The 24991-nt window shown below is 43.2% G+C and overlaps 1 long non-coding RNA gene across 1 annotated transcript; it reads left to right on the forward strand.

Annotated features, from left to right (window-relative positions):
* Nucleotides 1-3398: 3398 nt before the first annotated feature.
* On the forward strand, nt 3399-24991 carry LOC122457237. The gene is made up of 3 exons (XR_006276710.1): nt 3399-3526; nt 9802-9805; nt 24980-24991. It is a non-coding gene; the product is annotated as an uncharacterized LOC122457237 (long non-coding RNA).

Here is a 24991-nt window from a genome sequence, read left to right on the forward strand (position 1 = left end):
TAAAAGCACCTGCTCACAAGCTGTGCGAGCCCTGGCCCAATATTTAAAACCAACAATGGGAGGGAAAGTGACTTGCCCAAGGTCACCTAGCTGAGCTGGGAATACAATGCAGGTCTCCTGACTTCCAGTCCAGTGCTCTAGCCACTGGACCATCTCCCACTAACTACTCCCAGTCATTCAATGTAAATAAACAAAATACAGGCCTGATGCTTTTCATGTGCAAATAGACATGATGCAAGCCCCGCCAGCAAGCCCCAAGCCAACAAAGCTTTTCTGCCAGCTAGAGACCAACCTCTGCGCCTGCTTAAGTGAAGAGAGTTCTTGCGAATTGCAACTATAAGCTACCTTGTGATTCACTTTAATTCCAGCTGTTGCCAGCCCTGCATGGATACTTGATGGAATGGGCTGAGATCCAAAGGGCCCAAAGGAGAGGAGGCTTTCACGCATCTTTATTTTTACTTGTTACCCAAACCTTGCAATTGTGCCAAGCAAGACTTGGTTACATGTTTTGTTCAATGAAGATCTGAAGGAAGCAAAGCAATATACTGGAGTGCTGCAGGCACAGGCCTTGTATAATAACCAAGAGGTGACAGGCTAGAACTATCCTGTTGTTAGGCAGGTTGTCTGAACACTCTAGCTTGGTGATTTTTACAGCTCCGGGTTGCAATCTCACAACCCCCTGGATGCCCGCGGCATTACTCACAGGAGTACAGGTTTGTAGAACTAGCCTCTGGATTATACTGTAACATTTGCTGTTCCCAAATGCTTTTAATGAGCTTTAATAGCATCCCTTTTCAATAAATAGTTGCTCTTGTTCTATAAATTAGATGACTGTCAGCTCTCAACAGCAGCAATCCCTAGGTACTAAAACATCCTTGGAATTTCTAATTATTATAGATAACAATTTCCTAACTCAAAAATGGTTGCATCCAACATTGGAGAATTCTGTATTAGACCTTCTCTTAACAGATAAGGAGGAATTGTTCACAGAACTAAAAGTTAACAGTAACTTAGGTATAACTGATCAAGACTTGCAAACCAGAATAAAGTCCAGACCAGTGATATATATACCTGGTGCTTTAAAAGAGCTAGTTTCACAAAGCTGAAAACAGATATGAGCCAACTCAGCTAGGAAGAAGAATTTAATTTAATTAAAGAAATTAATTTAATTTAAAACTATGAATGATAATTGGGAATTGTTTAAGCACACTTTACTAGATTCCCAAAAGGCCACAATCAAGGAAGGAGGCTGTACTGTTTAAAAAATTGGCCTGATTCAGATGGGAAGTAAAGGTAAGTGTAAAAAAATAAAATCCTGTCAAACTAACTTGATACCTTTTTCTGATGAGAAAGCACGTTTGGTCGATAAAAGTAACTGTTGATGTAATATACTTAGATTTCTGTAAGGCATTTGATTTGGTACCACATGACATTTAGATTAAAAAACTAGAAAAATAAAGTTAACATGGTACACATTAAATGGACTAAAAGCTGACTAACTAATAGGTCTCAAAATGTAATTGTAATGGGGAATCGTCATAGAACATGTTTGTTTCCAGCAGGGATTCATTCTTGGCCTTACACTATTTAACATTTTTATTAATGACCATTTTATGAAAACATAAAATCTAGGGTTGTCGATGAATCACAAAAAGAAAAGGAGTACTTGTGGCCCCTTAGAGACTAACAAATTTATTTGAGCATAAGCTTTCATGAGCTACAGCTCACTTCATCGGATGCATTCACAGTTAACTCACACAATTAACTCAAAAACATTAATCTCAATTAAAAAATTAATCTTGATTAATCACACTGTTAAACAATAGAATACCAATTGAAATTTATTAAATATTTTTGGATGTTTTTCTACATTTTCAAATATATCAATTTCAGTTACAACACAGAATACAAAGTGTACAATGCTCACTTTATATTATTATTTTTAATTACAAATATTTGCACTGTAAAAATGATAAACAAAAGAAACAGTATTTTTCAATTCACCTCATACAAGTACTGTAGTGCAATCTCTTTATTATGAAAATGTAGCTTGCAAATGTAGATTATTTTGTTACATAAATGCACTCAGAAACAAAACCATGTAAAACTTTTGAGCCTACAAGTCCACTCAGTCCTACTTTTTGTTCAGCCAATCGCTAAGACAAACAAGTTTGTTTACATTTACAGAAGATACTGCTGCCTGCTTCTTATTTACAATGTCACTTGAAAGTGAGATATATATATCCGCATGGCACTTTTGTAGCTGGCATTGCAAGGTATTTACGTGCCAAATATGCTAAAATTCATATGCCCCTTCATGCTTCGGCCACCATTCCAGAGGACATGCTTTCATTCATACTGATGATGCTCGTTAAAAAAAAAAGTGTTAATTACATTTGTGACTGAACTCCTTGGGGGAGAACTGTATGTCTCCTGTTCTGTTTTATCTGCATTCTGCCATATATTTCATGTTATAGCCGTCTCGGGTGATGACCCTGCACATGTTCGTTTTAAGAACACTTTCACTGCAGATTTGAGAAAACGCAAAGAAGGTGCCAATGTGAGATTTCTAAAAATAGCTACAGCACTCGACCCAAGGTTTAAGAATCTGAAGTGCCTTCCAAAATCTGAGCGGGACGAAGTGTGGAGCATGCTTTCAGAATTCTTAAAAGAGCAACACTCTTCAGATGTGGAAACTCCTAAAGAACCCAAACTACCAAAAAATAAAATCAACCCTCTGCTGGTGGCATCTGACTGATGATGATGATGAAAATGAACACGCGTCGGTCTGCTCTGCTTCGGATTGTTATCAAGCAGAACCCGTCACCATCATGGTCACATGTCCTCTGGAATGGTGGTTGAAGCATAAAGGGACATATGAATCTTTAGCGCATCTGGCATGTAAATATCTTGTGACATGAGCTACAACAGTGCCATGTGAATGCCTGTTCTCACTTTCAGGTGACATTGTAAACAAGAAGCGGGCAGCATTATCTCCTGAAAATTGTAACTAAACTCGTTTGTCTGAGCAATTGGCTCAAGTAGGACTGAGTGGACGTGTAGGCTCTAAAGTTTTACATTGTTTTATTTTTGAATGCAGTTATTTTTGTACATAATTCTACATTTGTAAGTTCAACTTTCATGATAAAGAGATTGCACGACAGTACTTGTATTAGGTGAATTGAAAAATACTATTTCTTTTGTTTTTTACAGTGCAAATATTTGTAATAAAAATAAATATAAAGTGAGCACAGTACACTTTGTATTCTGTGTTGTAATCAGAATCAATATATTTTAAAATATAGAAAACATTCAAAATATTTAAATAAATGGTATTCTATTATTGTTTAATAGTGCAATTAATCGTGATTAATTTTTTTTATCACTTGACAGTCCTAATAAAATCATCACTGATAGAGTTTGCAGAAGACACAAACATTGAGGGATTAGTAAATAATGAAGAGGACAAGGCACTGATACAGAGTAATCAGGATCACTTGGTAAACTGGGCCCAACCAAACAATATGTTTTAATATGACTAAATATAAATGTATACATCTAGGAACAAAGAGAATAGGCCATACGTACAGGATGCGGGACTCTATCCTGTGAAGCAGTGACTCTGGAAAAGATATGGGGATTGTGTTGGAAAATCAGCTGAACATGAGCTCCCACTGTGACACTGTGGCCAGAAGGGCTAAAGCAATCCTTGAATGCATAACAGGGGAAGCTCAAGTAGGAGCAGAGAGGTTATTTTACCTCTGTATTTGGCACTGGTATGTCCCCTGTTGGAACACTATATCCAGTTCTGGTGTCCACAATTCAAGAAGAACATTGATAAATTAGAGAGGGGTCAGAGAAGAGCTATAAGAATGAAGGGTTAAAAAATGTGCCTTATATTGATAGACTCAAGGAGCCCAATCTATTTAGTTTAACAAACCAAAAATTATAGAGTGACTTGATCACAGTCTGTAAGTACCTACATGGGGAACAAATATTTAATAATGGGTTCTTCAATCTAGCAGCGAAAGATAGAACATGGTCCAATGGCTGGAAATTGAAGTTAGACAAATTCAGACTGGAAATAAAGCATAAATTTTTTTAACAGTGAGGGTAATTAACTATTGGAACAATTTACCAAGGGCTGTGGTGGATTCTCCATCACTAACAATTTTTAAATCACGACTGAATGTTTTTCCAAGAAGATCTGCTCTAGGAATTACTTTGGAGAAGTTCTGTGGCCAGTGCTATGCAGGAGGTCAGACTAGGTGAACACAATGGGCCCTTCTGGCCTTGGAATCTACGAATCTAGGATTCATTCTCTTCCTGCATCTCAACATCTTGGCTATTAATGGAATACATGAACAGGCTGCACAGTTCTGAGTATTTCTGTCCCCTAAAATAAATTCTAGAAGCTCTGACAAATTTAATTAAGGGTTGGAAGTGGGTGTTATTTTTACTGTCCTTATGTTGTACTGCGGTACTGAGCTGCTGGACAGTGTTACGTATGTTTGTACAGCACCCAGCACAACGGGGCCCTAGGCCACGACTGGGACTCCTTGGTGCTACTGCAGTACAAATAAATAATACAAATAATAATAATTATAATAAATGGTTAAAGTAATACGGGTAAGATTTAATTTAGCGGCTAAATTTTTTTACTTCAAAAATCTGTCAGAGTGGAGACATATGACAAGTTAGAAATACTGTTCTGTGGCATTAGAGTAGGACCAAAGCTGTATAGATAGAATGGAAGGAGAGTTTTATTCACTGATGCCTGGAGGGTCAGCAATGATAGGAACGGAAGTACCAAGAAATTAAAAGGGGGTCAGGTATGACTGTGATGACCAGCATAGACAGACAGGAAGAAAGGACAGCAGTTTTGATATAAGAATACATGATCCAACCTGTGGATCAAATTTGGTGATGACCTCTGGCAATGTGCCACCTGAGGAATGTTGCACATAGGATAGGAAGATTTTTAAAGCTCACCTGAGCTTAACTGTAGCTCTTTAAACTGATGGAAGTCCTAACACAACAGTGTTTTGCATAAATGTGCACACTTCTATGGTCCAGATTCAGTAGCAACTTAACTCTGTAAGGTAATTCCAACAGGACCATTTATAGACTAACATGCTATACCGGTTGATTCAAAACTGGCACTTAAACCCTTTCTGCTCCAGAATGGAGATGTGAAGCTTTGCAGGCAGGTGTTTGTGTTGGGGTGTGGGTGTAAAGAGGAAGAGGCCACAGGACAAACTGCTGCGCTGATCCCAGCAAATGGAACTTCAGTGCCTCTTGTTAAACAAGGCTGCAGCCTAAGAGCAAAGTTAAAAGCATTAGATCTGCAAATCAATATTCCACCTGGAGAGGGGGAAATAAACCCAGCCCCTCCCACAGATTCAGCCAGCTTCTCAAGCTGTTGGTGGAGTCCATTAGTGATGTTGCAGTTTGATATTGTAGGTCATTCCATCAGCATTAGCATATTTAGCCACAACTTGAATATTGAAATCATTGGGGCCACTCTCAGTCATTAATCTCACTTCCCCTGCAGACAAAAGACATTCACATCCCAACAACAAAAAGGCCTGTGGGGATGATTGAGTTACCAGAGTAGCTTAAAAGCTGCCTGTGTCAGTGAAAGCAGACTGGAGGTCAGAGGTTGAGTTTGTCACCTTTCTAACAATTAATCAAGGGGAGAAAACCAAAGCATGGTCGCTATTGAGCACTGAGTCAAAGCCTATGGTGTACTGCGTCTTGGTGGGATCCCAATTTAGATTCAGATTAAGACCAGGAGGACTTGGGAAAAGTCGACAAGGAGAGCAAAATTCTTTTGTCTTGGGGAGGGAAAAAACCGGGGGGTTATTATTAAAGAGCCACTGAAAGCAAAATTGTCGCCAAGTCGCTCTGCCAGTGGGACCTTTCATGAAGTCACTAGAGAATTTCAAATCCAAGGGGTTGAAAAACTAGGGAAACTAGGAAAACCATAAGGTGCCATACACACCCGCCTTGCCAGCTGGAGTGGATGAGTGAAGTGCTACCCTGGAAGAAGCCAGATGGCAGCCATGGCTAGGCAACACTGGAGGGGTGCGTCCCTCCCCTTCCAGCTGCACAGAGGAATAATCAGATGTAAAGGAGGCTGCAGTGGTGTCAGTCTTTTGTGCTGCTTAGTGGGACAGGAGGCAAGAGTACCAATGATACTGGAGTGGGAGCTGGTCTTGCCCCTTGAGTTAAGGTATCAAAAGAGTTTGTCTTGTCCATGATGCACCTTTCTCTGAAGCATCAGACAACTGTCCTGGTTCCTGCTGGAGAGAGGACACTGGACCATCTGTAAATTGTTACCTAGCCCCACTTTCCCTGTGCTGGCTCAGCTACTCTGGCCAGTGTGTGGGTGCCAGGACAGTTCTGCCCCGTTCCACTCACATGGCACCACATATTCCTATGTACCGTGACTCTTGGGCTGAGTAGGGCTATCTTTGGGCTTCTTCCTCCTATGCGTGGGTCCATAGTTCAAGTCAGAATTTACCCCAAGTTAGACAGCCCCTGGTCCACAGGGATTACCATCCTTTCTACTCCCTGGGCTGGCAGTTACTAAATGATCTGGCTTGAGGGAACCTCAGAAGAGAGGGCTGTGCACTGGGACAGATGGAGTTTTGGCTCAGCCTAGAGGGGACTCTCTTGCTCGCTGCTGTGCTTCAGCTTTGCAGTTTCTTTAGTGCAAACTCTAAAGAAGAGTTCCCTGCAAAGAGCCCCCTTGAAATCAGCTGTTAGCAACATTCGCCCAGTCTGCAAAAGCATTTGCAGCCTGTGATTCTCCTTATCAGAAGCAGTCCATTAACAACAGGTAGCAGCTAGTGCCATAAGGAGGACATTACCTATTCAAAAAAAAAAGAGCAGGAGTCTTGTGTATAGGTGTCTTTCTGCAGCTGCATAGTCTTTAACATGTACTTTGTGGCCTAGATCGGCATGGGGCACTTAGCTCTAGCGGAACCAGTTGCCCGTTCTGTTCTGCTGTTAATATGCAAGTGACTGAAATTGCAGAGCCTCGTGGTTTACCTTCCAGTAGCAGCCTCATCCAGCTCCTAATTGTCATTTTTTACACATTATTTCTCCATGGATTACAAAGGACACCTGAGATGCTGAATGTTTTTGTGCAATAGCATCCCTGACAGCTAATAGAAAATATCGCACAAATGAGGTGCTGAGCTGAAGTGTGAAGCTCCTTTCATTGCAAAGATTTGGTTCATGAGATGAATTAGTTTTTGCCCCCAAAAGAGCTATAGACAGGGAAACGAAGACAACACTTCAATCCTGCATGGCTGAATTATAGCCACTAGGGCCTCCATCCTGTAATTGGATCCACGCAGGCAAGCTCTGTGGCATCAAAGGGGCTCCATATGGGTGCCAGGCCCTGCCTGCATGGATCCAGTTGCAGGATCAGGGTCCAGGAGCATAACTCTGGAGTAAAGCCATGCACCACATGGAAATCTGGAATACAAAAATAATGGGATTTTTGTGCAAACTTGCTCCAGATCAATAATCCACAGTTTGAAAGATATGATGATGTAGCAAGACAGGGTGAGATTCCAGCCTGGAACAGCCTACGGCTTTTCACCCATTCCACAAAGATCCTTTTAGTTGCCAAAATCCATTTTACCCTTTAAGGATGAGCAAGCTTCACTTTGATACCCGGGCAGTGGGTAAAACAAGTCAGATCTGTGCCAATGGTGTGGAGATTTCTTGAGCCATTTGCAAGCCAGCACTTCAGACTCCTACCAGGTGTGATAAAGTTCCTCCTCTACCTTGGTGGGTCCTGCGCTTATTGGTGGATTTTGCTCACCTCAGAGATTCACAATAGTCCTCAGTTTGGCCACTTTCATGGCTCTAATTTGCCGTTTACTCAGATAACCTCATCACTTGCCAGCATGGGGAAAAAAAAGTAAGAACAATCCCCGCAGTCTCTGCTGATCCACCATGTGGGTCAGGGAACAGCCTAGAGACCTTCCCCTCGGTGGAACCTCCAGGAGTTGGGAGGTTTGGGGGGAACCCGGGCCCACCCTCTACCCCTGGTTCCAGCCCAGGGCCCTGTGGACTGCAGCTGTGTAGAGTGCCTCCTGGAACAGCTGTGTGACAGCTACAATTCCCTGGCCTCCTTCCCCATGGCCTCCTCCCAACACCTTTGTCCTCACCACACAGGACCTTCCTCCTGATGTCTGTTAACACTTGTACTCCTCAATCCTCCAGCAGCACGTCCTCTCACTCCCAGCTACTTACACATCCCACAAACTGAAGTGAGCTCCTTTTTAAAAACCAGGTGCCCTGATTAGCCTGCCTTAATTGATTCTAGCAGCTTCTTGATTGGCTGCAGGTGTTCTAATCAGCCTGTCTGCCTTAATTGTTTCCAGAAAGTTCCTGATTGTTCTTGAACCTTCCCTGTTATCCCTTATCCAGGGAAAAGGGATCTACTCAACCTGGGGCTAACATATCTGCCTTCTATCACTCTCCTATAGCCATCTGGCCAGACCCTGTCACACAGGATACTGCTGAGAGGTATTAGACCTAAACTGTCTCAAAGTCCTTAGATCAGGTTCTCCTCCAACTTCCATTGTGTCAAACATGGCAGGATGAAGAGTACAGCCATTCCAGTTATTTATGTGAACCACATTCACTATATGAAAATCACTTATAGATTCCAATTGCTAAACTGCCTTCTAATTAATGACTCACAGAAAATTATTAATTACCAGCCACAGAACAAGATGCAAACTGAAAATAAAGCTCATCCCGAAGAGACGATACTATTTTTAACTCCACAAAATGATCGCAGGGACCAGGTGCCATTGCCCAGAGGAAGGGACAAAACATTAAGACAAAAGGTCTTATCCCATAATGGAGAGGAGGGTATCACAGGATTTTGAGACTCTGTCCAGAGTTTTCAGTCAGAGCATATGGGAAGTAGGTCATTTGCGCGTGACAGACAAATTCTCCCTTCCTCTTATTTTGAACACCCTTAGAACATTTCTTTTAACTCCCATTTAATTCATTACAATGAGGAAGTATGACTGGGGGTAGGAGCAGGCCAATGATGGATTTAAAATCACTTCCCAGGATAGATTTAAAAAAATCATTACAACCAGAAGCAAATGCCTTTGGCTTTTTAAACTCTTGACTTGCAGTGCCAGCAACATGAGCTACTGACAAAGCTGGGTGAATAATGGATTTTCTGGTTTGCTGTCAATTTCAAAGAGTTGGGGGAGACGTATTTCAAGTTGAGCCAAAAACAAGGTGGTTCTTCCCAAAAACTTTTCAGCAAAAAGCTAAAAAAACACAAAACTTTTTTTTGATTGTGAGCATTTTTAACATTATTTATGTACTTATTTATTTTTAAATAAATTTCAGAAAAAAATTCCAAACAAAAATCCATTTTGAATCCAAACATCAAAACGTTTCATTTAGAAAATGTTGAAATGGAACTTGGATTTTTTCTGATTTTTTTGAAAGGTTCCTTCCCCCTATGCACCCCTGATGAAACAGTCAGGTGAAATCAACACAAATGTTTTGGTGTCATTGAATCGGAATTCTCCCCACTCCCCCCAGAAAAGTTTGTCAACAAATTTAACCCTTTGGTGTTGACTGTATGATCCTGAGCTTTCCTGCTGTCTGGTTCCCAATCTGGTGCTGTCAAAACTGTCCAGACGAGGCAGCAGGCAGGTTCTGACGAATATTACCACTGTAGCATTGATAGCTGCAGTGAAGATTTTTAAAATTTAGATGGACGAGTGTCTCATCCCTGAGTTTGAGACATGTATGGGGATGGGAAAACAAGTGAACTTTCACTCAACTCAGTGGCTTTCCTTTTGAAACAGAACAAATGCAAGACAGCCCATTTTAATTTTGCTTATGGAGTATGCTGTAAAATGGACTTGAAGAAAAGCAAATGGCAAAGGAATAGCATAAAAACAGCAGCCTACATTTCCTGAACCTGCCCATGAAAGCTCCCTTTGAAGTGAAGCCACATCAGTTGCTTGTACCCACAAGCTGAGGCCTGGCCAAAGCTCATTTTGGGAGCTGTTCAACTCTGATTTTCAGGCACACTTCATGCTGCTTGAGTTTCTCCCCTCTGGCCCTGCCTATCCCCACCATGAAACGTGACAACCCTGTTTAGGAGACAAGTAAAGAATGCAACGTACAGCTTGAAAAAAACCCTGGAGTTGCTAGTTGGACAAATCAAAGTTTATTAGTGCAGAAAGGGAACTGTGGAGCCTTCCGTTCTTGAAAATGCTTTACAGCTGGAGTTCATTTAAACAACCACCACCACAATAATATTTATTTGTACTATCAAAGCACCCAGAAGTCCAAATGAAATCAGGGCCCCATCATGCTAGGCACTCTATGATGCATCCGATGAAGTGAGCTGTAGCTCACGAAAGCTTATGCTCAAATAAATTTGTTAGTCTCTAAGGTGCCACAAGTACTCCTTTTCTTTTTACATGCATATAGTGATAGCATTTGGTAGAGGTCATTGATCCAAGTTGGATCCAGGCATTGCTACCAGTGGGAATGGAAACTGCAGACAGAAATCTGGAGTGTGCTCACCCAGAACTGGTTTAATTTATTAAGGGCACATCTCCACAATGCATTGGTCTGTGCCAACGGGGTATAAACTCGTGTGTGTCGTGCACCAGCTGGCCCGTGTAGATGCTGCTGGCACACTCTTTAAGTTCCCTAGTGAATGTAAATATAGTGCTGTTTGAACTGGGACTATGTCAGTGTGCACTAGGGAACTTTTAGTGCCTGCCAGCAAGGTCCATGTGGGCCAGTTAGTGAGTAACATGCAGGGGTGAGCTAGAATTTACAACCCGAGGTGAAGACAAGCTCCTACCATTTCCACCCACAGTCTCCAGAAGGGCCGGACTAGGGCTCCCACAATACAGTACAATAGCACTCACAGAACAGCATAGGTTTCAGAGTAGCAGCCGTGTTAGTCTGTATTCGCAAAAAGAAAAGGAGTACTGGTGGCACCTTAGAGACTAACAAATTTATTAGAGCATAAGCTTTCGTGAGCTACAGCTCACTTCATCGGATGCATTTGGTGGAAAAAACAGAGGAGAGATTTATATACACACACACAGAGAACATGAAACAATGGGTTTATCATACACACTGTAAGGAGAGTGATCACTTAAGATAAGCCATCACCAGCAGCGGGGGGAGGGGGGGGGAAAGGAGGAAAACCTTTCATGGTGACAAGCAAGGTAGGCTAATTCCAGCAGTTAACAAGAATATCAGAGGAACAGTGGGGGGTGGGGTGGGAGGGAGAAATACCATGGGGAAATAGTTTTACTTTGTGTAATGACTCATCCATTCCCAGTCTCTATTCAAGCCTAAGTTAATTGTATCCAGTTTGCAAATTAATTCCAATTCAGCAGTCTCTCGTTGGAGTCTGTTTTTGAAGCTTTTTTGTTGAAGTATAGCCACTCTTAGGTCTGTGATCGAGTGACCAGAGAGATTGAAGTGTTCTCCAACTGGTTTTTGAATGTTATAATTCTTGACGTCTGATTTGTGTCCATTCATTCTTTTACGTAGAGACTGTCCAGTTTGGCCAATGTACATGGCAGAGGGGCATTGCTGGCACATGATGGCATATATCACATTGGTAGATGCGCAGGTGATAGTGTGGCTGATGTGATTAGGCCCTATGATGGTATCCCCTGAATAGATATGTGGACAGAGTTGGCAACGGGCTTTGTTGCAAGGATAGGTTCCTGGGTTAGTGGTTCTGTTGTGTGGTGTGTGGTTGCTGGTGAGTATTTGCTTCAGATTGGGGGGCTGTCTGTAAGCAAGGACTGGTCTGTCTCCCAAGATCTGTGAGAGTGATGGGTCGTCCTTCAGGATGGGTTGTAGATCCTTGATGATGCGTTGGAGAGGTTTTAGTTGGGGGCTGAAGGTGATGGCTAGTGGCGTTCTGTTCTTTTCTTTGTTGGGCCTGTCCTGTAGTAGGTGACTTCTGGGTACTCTTCTGGCTCTGTCAATCTGTTTCTTCACTTCAGCAGGGGGGTATTGTAGTTGTAGGAATGCATGATAGAGATCTTGTAGGTGTTTGTCTCTGTCTGAGGGGTTGGAGCAAATGCGGTTATATCGTAGCGCTTGGCTGTAGACAATGGATCGAGTGGTATGATCTGGATGAAAGCTAGAGGCATGTAGGTAGGAATAGCGGTCAGTAGGTTTCCGATATAGGGTGGTGGTTATGTGACCATCGCTTATTAGCACCGTAGTGTCCAGGAAGTGGATCTCTTGTGTGGACTGGTCCAGGCTGAGGTTGATGGTGGGATGGAAATTGTTGAAATCATGGTGGAATTCCTCAAGAGCTTCTTTTCCATGGGTCCAGATGATGAAGATGTCATCAATGTAGCGCAAGTAGAATAGGGGCATTAGGGGACGAGAGCTGAGGAAGCGTTGTTCTAAGTCAGCCATAAAAATGTTGGCATACTGTGGGGCCATGCGGGTACCCATCGCAGTGCCGCTGATTTGAAGGTATACATTGTCACCAAATGTGAAATAGTTATGGGTCAGGACAAAGTCACAAAGTTCAGCCACCAGGTTAGCCGTGACAGTATCGGGGATACTGTTCCTGACGGCTCGTAGTCCATCTTTGTGTGGAATGTTGGTGTAGAGGCTTCTACATCCATAGTGGCTAGGATGGTGTTTTTAGGAAGATCACCAATGGACTGTAGTTTCCTCAGGAAATCGGTGGTGTCTCGAAGATAGCTGGGAGTGCTGGTAACGAAGGGCCTGAGGAGGGAGTCTACATAGCCAGACAATCCTGCTGTCAGGGTGCCAATGCCTGAGATGATGGGGCGTCCAGGATTTCCAGGTTTATGGATCTTGGGTAGCAGATAGAATACCCCAGGTCGGGGCTCCAGGGGTGTGTCTGTGCGGATTTGTTCTTGTGCTTTTTCAGGGAGTTTCTTGAGCAAATGCTGTAGTTTCTTTTGGTAACTCTCAGTGGGATCAGAGGGTAATGGCTTGTAGAAAGTGGTGTTGGAGAGCTGCCTAGTAGCCTCTTGTTCATACTCCGACCTATTCATGATGACGACAGCACCTCCTTTGTCAGCCTTTTTGATTATGATGTCAGAGTTGTTTCTGAGGCTGTGGATGGCACTGTGTTCTGCATGGCTGAGGTTATGGGGTAAGCGATGCTGCTTTTCCACAATTTCAGCTCGTGCACGTCGGCGGAAGCAGTCTATGTAGAAATCCAGGCTGCTGTTTCGACCTTCAGGAGGAGTCCACCCAGAATCCTTCTTTTTGTAGTGTTGGCAGGAAGGTCTCTGTGGGTTAATATGTTGGTCAGAGGTGTGTTGGAAATATTCCTTGAGTCTGAGACGTCGAAAATAGAATTCTAGGTCACCACAGAACTGTATCATGTTCGTGGGGGTGGAGGGGCAAAAGGAGAGGCCCCGAGATAGGACTGATTCTTCTGCTGGGCTAAGAGTATAGTTGGATAGATTAACAATATTGCTGGGTGGGTTACGGGAACCAAAGTTGTGGCCCCTTGTGGCATATAGTAGTTTAGATAGCTTAGTGTCCTTTTTCTTTTGTAGAGAAGCAAAGTGTGTTTTGTAAATGGCTTGTCTAGTTTTTGTAAAGTCCAGCCACGAGGAAGTTTGTGTGGAAGGTTGGTTCTTTATGAGAGTATCCAGTTTTGAGAGCATAGTTTGCTGTAGTGCTACAAATTACGGGGTGTGCCTGCAGGTATCTTACTGCTGCAAATGGTTGAGTAGAGAAGAGCCAGTGTGGATGCAGGGTGTTACAGCAACAGGTTTCCTCACCTTGAATTAAGCGATGGTGCATGGTGGCTATCTGAGCCACTCTGCTTTCCACTGAATGTGCCCGGCTGCTTCATAACACAGCAGGCTGGAGAAGATGTAAATCTCCATTGATTTCAGTGGCGTGATGATGATTTACACTTGTGAGGATCAGGCTACAAATCAGGTAGAAACCCAAGCAGCCATGGCTTTGCTGGCTGGACAGAGGATCAGGGCCACATACAGTGGCCTTGCAAGATCACTTAAACTCCCCAATGGAACCACAACATGGGGGGATACCGGTGAGATTTCCTTTTGTCCATTGAGATCTTTTCCCTGCTGTATGACAAGCTGCCACCCTTGCATTGCCCGTCCCCAAAGAGGCCAGCTCTGCATTTTCCCATTGCAAAGCGTCCAATTTAGCAGTTTCGGTTAGTTCATCCTTGACAATGCAATCAGGGACTGCGGGGGAGGTGGTGAAAAATTAAAACATGTTTTTCAGACTCTGAAGTGAAAGGCTTACAATGTTGTGTTATACCAGCTCACACAAATATTTCTCTTACATGTGTGAAATTAAACCTCTGCTGAACAAACTGTCCGTGTGCGTGCATTGTGTTATTAATAGTTCACGGCACATTGAGGTGGCAGCCGTAGCCTGAGCAAGTCCCTGTGGCCAGGAGCTGATCAGTGGCCTGGGTGTTAATATCAGACTGGTGCTGCTGGTACCCAATCAACCAACAGCCCTTCCTAAAGTCTGAGAGTAAAATTACATAACAACTTATTGCCATGGGGCACCAGCCACGGTTGAACCCTGGGCCTTCAATGCTAGAAAGCACAGGATTCTACAGGGTTAAAGGAGTAACACCATTAGCTGGTAGCAAGTAATGGGGGATTCTGATCTTCTAAAGCGAACCAGCCACTAGAGTGGGGACACGCCACACTCTGAACTTTCCCCAGGTGAGGGACAGTTTGTTTGCTTCATCTTAAAGAGCCTCTGTACCACTGAGTCTTGTTTTGGCATTTAGGACCAGTGACCGTGATGGGAGTTTTGTCACAAGGATTGGCCCTTAGCCGTAATAATGTTCTGTGCGGCGGCTCAACACAAATATACCATTTAATAACGTAATAAGCGAGTGTCCAGAGAACTCTCTTTACCAGACACACAATGCACAAGACATTTGCTCCTTTTGTTGCCATGGATACTTTGTGATACCTTACATTTGCGTGACAAATTTAGGAGCAGAATATTCCCATAGGGGGTTTTTCCACTAAATATGGCAAAAAGAGCCAAGTTCACCCTAGTGTAACTGCTTGGTGATCCCTGGAGTTACCCCACGGATGAATTTGTCTTCATGTGTCTTTTCTCAGAGGATTTACCCAGCCCAAGAAGGCTATTGCTGTTGCTTTTTCCTTTAATTCCTTAACTGTTGCTCTATATTTAGCGATCAGCTAAACCCTGAGCATATGGGCAAGATTCACCAGCCAGATACTACAGAAAATTCTTTCCTGGGTAACCCAGATCCCATCCATCTAATATCCCAGCTCAGGGGATTAGGCCTATTTACCCTGAGTATTTAAAGATCAATTAATTACCAAAATCACATTATCCCATCATACCATCTCCATAAACTTATCGAATAGAATCTTAAAGCCAGATAGATCTTTTGCCCCCACTGCTTCCCTATTCCAAAACTTCACTCCTCTGATGGTTAGAAACCTTCGTCTAATTTCAAGTCTAAACTTCCTGGTGGCCAGTTTATACCTATTTGTTCTTGTGTCCACATTGGTGCTGAGCTTAAATAATTCCTCTCCCTCTCCTGTATTTATCCCTCTGATATATTTATAGAGAGCAATCATATCTCGCCTCAACCTTCTTTTAGTTAGGCTAAACAAGCCAAGCTCCTTAAGTCTCCTTTCATAAGACAAGTTTTCCATTCCTCGGATCATCCTAGTAGCCCTTCTCTGTACCTGCTCCAATTTGAATTCATCCTTTTTTAACATGGGAGACCAGAACTGCACACAGTATTCTAGGTGAGGTCTCACCAGTGCCTTGTATAATGGTACTAAAACCTCCTTATCCCTACTGGAAATGCCTCTCCTGATGCATCCCAAAACCGCATTAGCTTTTTTCACAGCCATATCACATTGGCAGCTCATAGTCATCCTATGATCAACCAATACTCCAAGGTCCTTCTCCTCTTCCGTTACTTCTAATTGATGCGTCCCCAATTTATAACTAAAATTCTTGTTATTAATTCCTAAATGCATAACCTTACACTTCTCACTATTAAATTAAATTAAATCTCACTATTAAACTATTAAATACTATTACTATTACTCCAGTTTACAAGGTCATCCAGATCCTTCTGTATAATATCCCGATCCTTCTCTGAATTGGCAATACCTCCCAGCTTTGTATCATCTGCAAACTTTATTAGCACACTCCCACATTTTGTGCCAAGGTCAGTAATAAAAAGATTAAATAAGATTGGTCCCAAAACTGATCCCTGAGGAACTCCACTGGTAACCTCCCGCCAGCCTGACAGTTCGCCTTTCAGTAGGACCCGTTGCAGTCTCCCCTTTAACCAATTCCTTATCCACCTTTTGATGTTCATATTGATCCCCATCTTCTCCAATTTAACTAATAATTCCCCATGTGGCACGGTATCAAACGCCTTACGGAAATCTAGGTAAATTAGATCCACTGCGTTTCCTTTATATAAAAAATCTGTTACTTTTTCAAAGAAAGAGATCAGGTTGGTTTGGCATGATCTACCTTTTGTAAAACCATGTTGTATTTTGTCCCATTTACCATTGACTTCAATGTCCTTAACTAATTTCTCCTTCAAAATTTTTTCCAGGACCTTGCATACTACAGATGTCAAACTAACTGGCCTGTAGTTACCCGGATCACTTTTTTTCCTTTCTTAAAAATAGGAACTATATTAGCAATTCTCCAATCATTCGGTACAACTCCTGAGTTTACAGATTCATTAAAAATTCTTGCTAATGGGCTTGCAATTTCAGGTGCCAATTCCTTTAATATTCTTGGATGAAGGTTATCTGGGCCCCCCGATTTAGTCCCATTAAGCTGTTTGAGTTTCACTTCTACCTCAGATATGGTAATAACTACCTCCATATCCTCATTCCCATTTGTCATGCTACCATTATCCCTAAGATCCTCTTTAGCCTTATTAAAGACTGAGGCAAAGTATTTGTTTAGATATTGGGCCATGCCTAGATTATCTTTAACCTCCACTCCATCCTCAGTGTTTAGCGGCCCCACTTCTTCTTTCTTAGTTATATGGCTATAGAACCTTTTGCTATTGGTTTTAATTCCCTTTGCAAGGTCCAACTCTACTCGACTTTTAGCCTTTCTCACTTTATCCCTACATGTTCTGACCTCAATAAGGTAGCTTTCCTTGCTGATCCCTCCCATTTTCCACTCCCTGTATGCTTTCTGCTTCTTCTTAATCACCTCTCTAAGATGCTTGCTCATCCAGCTTGGTCTACAACTCCTGCCTATGAATTTTTTCCCCTTTCTTGGGATACAGGCTTCCGATAGCTTCTGCAGCTTTCATTTAAAGTAATCCCAGGCCTCCTCTACCTTTAGATCCATACATTCTTCAGTCCAATCCACTTCCCTAACTAATTTCCTTAATTTTTGAAAGTCAGCCCTTTTGAAATCAAAAACTCTAGTTGCAGATTTATTTTTGTTAATCCTTCCGTTCAGTTTGAACTGAATTAGCTCATGATCATTTGAGCCGAGATTATCCCCTACAACCATTTCTTCTATGAGGTCCTCGCTACTCACCAAAATTAAATCTAAAATGGCATCCCCTCTCGTCGGTTCAGCTACTACTTGATGAAGGAATCCATCAGCTATCGCATCTAGGAAAATCTGAGCCCTATTATTATTACTAGCACTGGTCCTCCAGTCTATATCTGGGAAGTTAAAGTCTCCCATGATCACGCAGTTTCCATTAGTATTTACTTTATTAAAAACATTAAAAAGGGCTCTATCCATATCCAAATTAGATCCCGGAGGTCTATAGCACACCCCAAGCACTATCGTAGGAGAGGGTCTACTATTATCTTCCCCAATGTAATTTTTGCCCAGACGGACTCTGTCTTATTCATTGCATCGCTTCTTATTTCTTTACATTCTACCTCATCATTGATATACAATGCTACTCCATCACCTTTACCTTTATTTCTGTCTTTCCTAAACAGCACATACCCTTCAGTACCTGTAGTCCAGTCATGACTACTATTCATGATGATGATTTAAAACTAATTTAGTTATGTTGGTGCAAAAGGCCATGTGAATGCTCTTATGTCAGTTTAAACCAGTCTTATTTTGGTTGGTTCAGAGCTTAAGTCTACGAGAAACCAGTGTAAACTAAACCAGTGTAAGGCATTCATCCTAAACACGAGGGTTCACACTGCAGTTTTCACCAGTTTAACTCAGTCAAGATAAAAACCTAATTTAAATTAAACCCTGCAAACTTTCTCAGATAGACACGGCCTCTGTCTGTCCATCCCCCTCTAAGGAGTGGTGGAGAGGGATTGCTCCCCTCACCAAAACATCATGAAGAGCATGAACCACAAACAGACTTGGGAATTCCAGAAAGAAAATCCCCTGCAGTTACAGGTAGGTAGCGAATATCTCCACATGACAGGTGTCTCCTCTTCAATCTCTTCTTCTTATCTCCTCTCCTTCTGTAGTGTGTGTTTCTCTCTCTTCCTGCTTCTCTCCTCCCAACACCACCACACATTCATTTCTCAATTGCCTGAAACTCTTTCCAAAAACCAGAGCCTCCACTCCCCAGAGAAGCTCCCCTTTAGAGCAGTTCTTATGGCAAGGTCCAGGGGTCCCATCTGATTCTCAGCTAGCAGGGAGTTCAACTCCTGTTCAGACTTTACTCAAGTTGTCAGAGGGGGCAGTAATGAAGCAGGGGGCAGTGCTAACACCCACACAGACACCAGGGGGAAATACAGAAATTGCTGTACGTGCAACCTATTGCCACACAGAAGGGAGGTTGCTGTAGTCAGTTGTTGTGTTTTTTGGCTGTAACTGCAGCTGAGGGAGTTCTCTCTTTGTTTTCTCAAGTTGTAAAACCAATCTTCTTGTCCCTATGGAAATCCAACGCTCCCTAAGGCCTCAAGAATTGAACATCAGGGAGAAACACTCACTGACTGCAACAGACTGTTATTTCTGATCCGTTCCACCAGCTGCTGCTTTCAAACACCATTTTGAAATGGACCACAGAGTAAGAAATTAGCATTTAAGTTTCCTTGATCCTCTCTCCTCAATAAAGAAGAAGCGGTTGAAGCTTGAAGCTTACTTCTGAACTGGGGCTAAAATGAAATTATTAAGTGAGATAGCCAAGGCCAAGGTTGCTTAGTGATCTCTTTGATTCACTACTCAGCCCCGGCACTTCAACTCAGATTAACCTAAAATTAGTGCCTCAAATTGGCAACCTAAATCTTAAAAATATCACTTTAATGTAAAATGTCAATGTTAAACATTTAGATATAAGCACCTCATAGTTAAAATGACCCTTTAAAAAAATCTTTGTCCTTCAATGGTAAGAGACCTGATTCCACAATTTACATGCCCATGCACATTAAAGAGCTGGCACTTATTGCCACGAGCCAATAGCAAAGGATTACAGATTTGTCAGAGTGCTGCACTCTGGCTGGCTACTGCAGCATATTAAAATCGCTGCTCAATAATAATTCCCCTCTCCAAACCAAGGGCTTAAAGGTGCCATGAACTCTGCACTCAGAGTTCTTGGTTTTATAGCCAATTACCCACTGCTACCATGGATTCAGAAATAAGATGTCACAGGAAGATGAGATAAAGAATATTAAACAACAAATCTCTCCTTTGCCTCTTCCCATCAGCTTTGAGTCATTATCTGCTTCTGACTTCAAAATCAGACTATTAAAGTTGATGACAATTGAGATAGACATATGTGTATTGGGAAGGAAGGGATGTGACTCAGAGGTGGTATTATAAGGAATATAGAACCACTTTCCTCTGCACCACTAGTCTGAAACCAGGAGCTGGTAATCACCAAGGTCCAGTCCCTCACCTGGTGTAAATCAGTACTGGTCCATTGAGATCAGCCATCACAACTGGTCCTTTTGTTGACAGTTGCAGGAGAAGCCCCACGACTGAATGAGCCATGGAATCTGAGCTGTACAGAGATTTTTTTTAAAACAATTAGAAGTTATTTTAGAAAAAAATTAAATCTGGGGATGACAGGCTAAGCCATTGGATTGAAAGTTCTCAGATTGCTGCATTTCTGCCATGGTTAATAAAACTGCTCTTTCATGCAGATCACACCTGCTGTCCCCAAAGGATCCCAAAGCACTGACACTGATATGCAAACAACACAGAGGGACCACAGAATCCCAAAATGGGAATGCAGCCACCTCTGGAATGAAATGTGGCTACTGATCAGCAACACACTGCGGTATAGGACAGGAAGCGATGAACACCTTTCTAATGGAAATGCCAGGAGGATTTGGGACAGCAGAATGTAGTTATCTAAATCGGAATTAGACTACAGTTCTGGAAATAATATCTTTAGTGTTATGAAAAGAGCCGTGGGATCTTTAATGACCACACATGCTCAATACCTTGGTTTTATGCATCATCCAAAAGACAGCACCTCTGTTATTGTATTATAGCTGCAATTATAATGAGCTATCATATAAGTATTCCCACATGCATCACAGGCCTTAGGAAAGTTGCTTCACGTCTCTGTGCGTCTGGTTCCACACCCTCCATTAATCTATCTTGTCAATATCCTGTTCTGTGTAGGGAGTGTCTTTTTACTCTGTGTCTCTACAGTGCCTAATACAGTCCCGAACGCATTTTGGTTCCTGTTGTAATAATGATGATAAGCCCTGTGAACATGGCATATCTCAGACTCATCATTCTTTGGTATCCTATAGTCATCCTGCACGTTAAAGCCACACAGAGCTCAGCAGGTTTGGCTCACAGGGATTCACACAGACCTTTACTTGGTTTACTTGGGTCACACCTTCAGACTTTTGCTTCAAGTTCTGGGTGCTGATTCCTTTGGGAAATGGTGTTGACCCATCCCCAGCATCACTTCCTGCAGCATGTGGGTCCTCCTTGGAGATCTCCCATCCTCATATCACCCAGACCAAGCCCTGCTTAACACATAAATATCTAACTAGAACACAGCTGCCTGGATACAGAAAGGCTGTTAGCAATTCCACCTATTCAGATGCATGTGAGAAGCACTAACATAAAAATCTGTTATGCTTTCTTCTCCCTCCACACCCCAATATTAAAACTAATAATATTTCTTGAAGCAAAGAGAAGGGTGATTTTAAATGGAACATGCTTAACAGATGGGATTTGACTGGCTCTAGCTGATCTAATTATTTTCTGTCTCTGCCCATGGTTCTATGGCAAACTTCATTGCCTTACACATTTCTTGTAAATTTTGTGCTTTTATGGACCTAAGAAATGAAACAATAATATTAATTGATTTGGAAAGTTTCCCACCAACTGCACTAATAAAGGCAGCGAGAGGCCAGTTGTGTCGGTAAGTGAATGCCGATAGAAAAAGCCAAATTAAAGCCTATAACTCCAGTGACAGCTGCTCAACCCTTACAGTGTCAGCATTATCAAACCAGCTGAAGGTCAAAGTTAATAGGTAGCAGGTCCATGGAACCTAGAGAGTTAATCCTTATAGATGGTCAACTTTTTGGGGGGGGGGAATCCATTAAATATTAACAAACCATAAAAAGCCCCTCAAACACTGAAGAATAGAGAATAAGAGGGGCAAAGTCATGGAATTAAGGTACTGGACAGGGATTTAGAAGATTTGGGCTCAATTCCCAACTTTGTCACTTGGCCATGTCACTTAATCTCTCCTTGCCTCAGTTCCCCATTGGTGAAATGAGGCTAATACTATTTCCTTCCTCCCACCTTGTCTCTGTCTTATCTACTTAAATTGTAAGCTCTTTAGGGCAGGGGCTGTCTCTTACAATATGTACGTACAGCACCTAGCGCAATGACACCCTGGTCTCAGGTGCAGCTTCCAGATGCTGCTGTAATATAAATAATATCAAACATGTATGTAGAGATGATAAGGAGAGGGACCCAAATACCAGCCTGGCTACGAGAATACACAGCATGAGGTTGGGAATGAGCAATGGGCCCTCTGTAAGATCAGTCCATTCGGAACTTTCATACTCAGAAGACGAATGAAACCAAACTCCCTAATGCGTCTGAAGTTGGTTGTTTCACAGGACATGATGGGGCGGCATTCCATGGCTCGGCCCATTAGCGGCAATGAGGTCCCTTTCCTTACACCACTACTATCCTGTTTCATTTTTGTAAGACTGAGTTCAGCACAGCAGGAGGGAGGAAGCTCATCACCACAGTGATGTCCACAGTGATTTGTCCAATAGCTGATGGATGACCCAATTGTCCTTCCTAAGTATCGGCAGAGGAGCAGTTAATCAATGCTCCCTTCCCTTACCCTTTCCTCTCATATCTGTGCCATCTGCACCTTGGAGCCGGCGCAGTTGGAAAAACTTACGGCAGCTGTGCTGGGTTAGAGGAATGAGTAAAGTCCTACAACAGGACATCCTCAGTGAGGGTGGCCTGGCAGCACTTCTCTGTGGATAGCAGATCCTGCTCTAAAACCTATTGGAACCAGCCTGTATTCTTTACCCAGAGCCTGCATTCTGCTGACGGCCTGGATTCTTCTGAAACCAATTTCCACCCAGAATAAATGTCTCCCTTGGGAGCATGGCTGCGAGGGGCTGGAAAGCTTCTCTATCCGATGGACTGTTTGCAATGACTTGTGGCAAGTGCTGATAACAGGAGTCACAGACTGGTTCCTCCTGGGATCCAGTTTATGTCACTTTCGCAAAATCTATCATTGCAGTTGGCACTAACTGGCCTGATTGTTCCCAGTCTCAGCAGAGGGGGTAAGGTCCTGGATGGGTCATGGTGATCAAACTCCCCTCTCACCTTGCAAAGAGGGTATCTGAATAGGACAGTGGAGTACACTGGGGGTATGTGGTGTGTGTATTTTGGGGAAAACTCTAACAGCTTCTGCCAGGGCTGTTCCTACTCTGTATGGATAAACAGACTCCGCTTGCCAGGGCTGTCAGCAGGGCACTTCCATCAGTGCTGTGTTTTCCTTTAAAATTAAACATGAATATACATTGGAGCCTTAAAATGACAGGGAAGCAGGCACTCAGGCCTCAGAGAAGCTATTGACTTTGACAGCCAACAGCTAGTAGGGTGCACATTTTATTCGGCAACCCAGTTGAAGAGACGCCTCCATCATCTGGCAGGGGAGGAAGGCAGAGCTGTGGCGTGCCAGGGCGTCAATGCCATTTATTGTCGGAGTGACACCATCGCATTGTTCAGCCATGCATCACTGAGGAGTTTTATTCCAGGGCAGGCTGCCGATGCCAAAGCGTGAATGGTGCATTGTCATTGCCCAGCGTCACCCTGACCTGCCCCTTGCATGCAGCTCACTGCATCGACTGGAGCCTATTCACCATTTTGTGCAGCTCACTCTGGAGTGGATCATAGGTGCTGTCTTCTAATTGATTTATTTCTCTGCCACACCTCTGCAGACTTGCAGTGAAGTCCTGGGCTGCAAGGGAAATCTGCTGGCCTCCTTGACAACTGACATGATGGAGAAAATTGCCATGTCACTGCTTATTAGAAGAGATATATTTCACCACCTAATAGAGACGATAGAGATTGAATTAGTCCTGGGAGGTCCTGAGCGAACAGCCAGGATTCAACTGGAACTGGTCGCCACGGGACAAGCAGTGAGCGTTCTGTAAGCTGTACTCTGCAGTTGGACGCTGACTGTGGGAGAACTCTCCTTTGCAGCCGTGTGTGGGATATTACAGCCGCTCCTCATGCCTGACCTCCCTCTCACCTCTCTCTTTGCCAAGACATTCCATTCCATGTGCGGGTCCTTTGAAATCTCACTCTAATTTGTTAGGAGTGGGGTCATGGAAGGAACATGCTGAAAACAATTCCCTAGCCTCTTATTATATTTTATTCCCATGTCTCACCCAGAGCTGGTTCACGAATGGCTGGTGGTCCCTGAAAAGACATTTTGGCGGGCCCTGTGGTTAAAGGCAGTTGGGCTGGGACTCAGAAGGTTTGGGTTCAATTCCCAGCTATGTCACAATTCCCTGTGTGACCTTGGGCAAGTTGCTTAACTCCTGTGTATCAGTATCTTCCAGTGCACTCAGAATAACCGTTCCTTTCTCTGGCGTGTTGTTTATTTTGTCTGTTTAGACCGCAAGCTCCATGGGGCAGGGACCATTTCTTACTAGGTGTCTGTACAGCACCCAGCACAAAGCCTGGACCTTGGACAGGTCCTCTCCACAGCACCCTAATGCAAACTACAATAAGAGGTCCCCTGACTTTGGTGTGCAATAGGTATCTGCAAGGCTGGCTCCATATGGATGGAAATGCATTGTGACAGCTTCAGACTTCCATATTGTCTCCACAATGGATTCTGCCTTATTCAAGCAACTCAGAAGCCTGTAGCCAAGTTACTGTCTGGCCCGGGGAGGGACCCACTGAACAGAAAACATCTCCTGTCAAAGCTGCTTTAGAACCTCACCGCCCTTACCTAACTAATGAGTGACTCCACCCTGCTTCCAGGCTGCGGGAAGGGTTTGATCTGCAGGGCTGCTACACGTTACCTGAACGACTCACTTGTCTTCGAAATTAAAGTATCTCTTTGGCTTTTCCACATGCACCGTCCCCAGCAACTGCTCGCAGCATGGGCTGAAGGGGAACTCACGGGGCACACACTGGGGAGGGAGGATTGCAAGGAGTCTTGCCACAAGTCTTAGCTCCCACGGTCTTTCATGCATCTAAGCACCCATTCAGTTTGGCTGGAACTGAGCATGCTCAGGACTGCTGGAAAGCAGGCCTTACATTTTTATTGTGCAGATGAAAACATCATCGATCTCATTGGGAAATCTCCCGAGCTCTCCAGGGGTAACTTCCCATAAGCTCTTGTGGAAGTCAGTCTCACACACATGCAAGGTGTAAATTATCAGGTTGTCCCCCGCAACCTTGTGCAAGGATTTCCCTCTTCCCTTCTCCAACTTTAACAAGGAGAAATAAGTTAAATACAGCA

The sequence above is a fragment of the Dermochelys coriacea genome, chromosome 22 (assembly GCF_009764565.3).
Source record: "Dermochelys coriacea isolate rDerCor1 chromosome 22, rDerCor1.pri.v4, whole genome shotgun sequence".
NCBI lineage: Eukaryota > Metazoa > Chordata > Testudines > Dermochelyidae > Dermochelys > Dermochelys coriacea.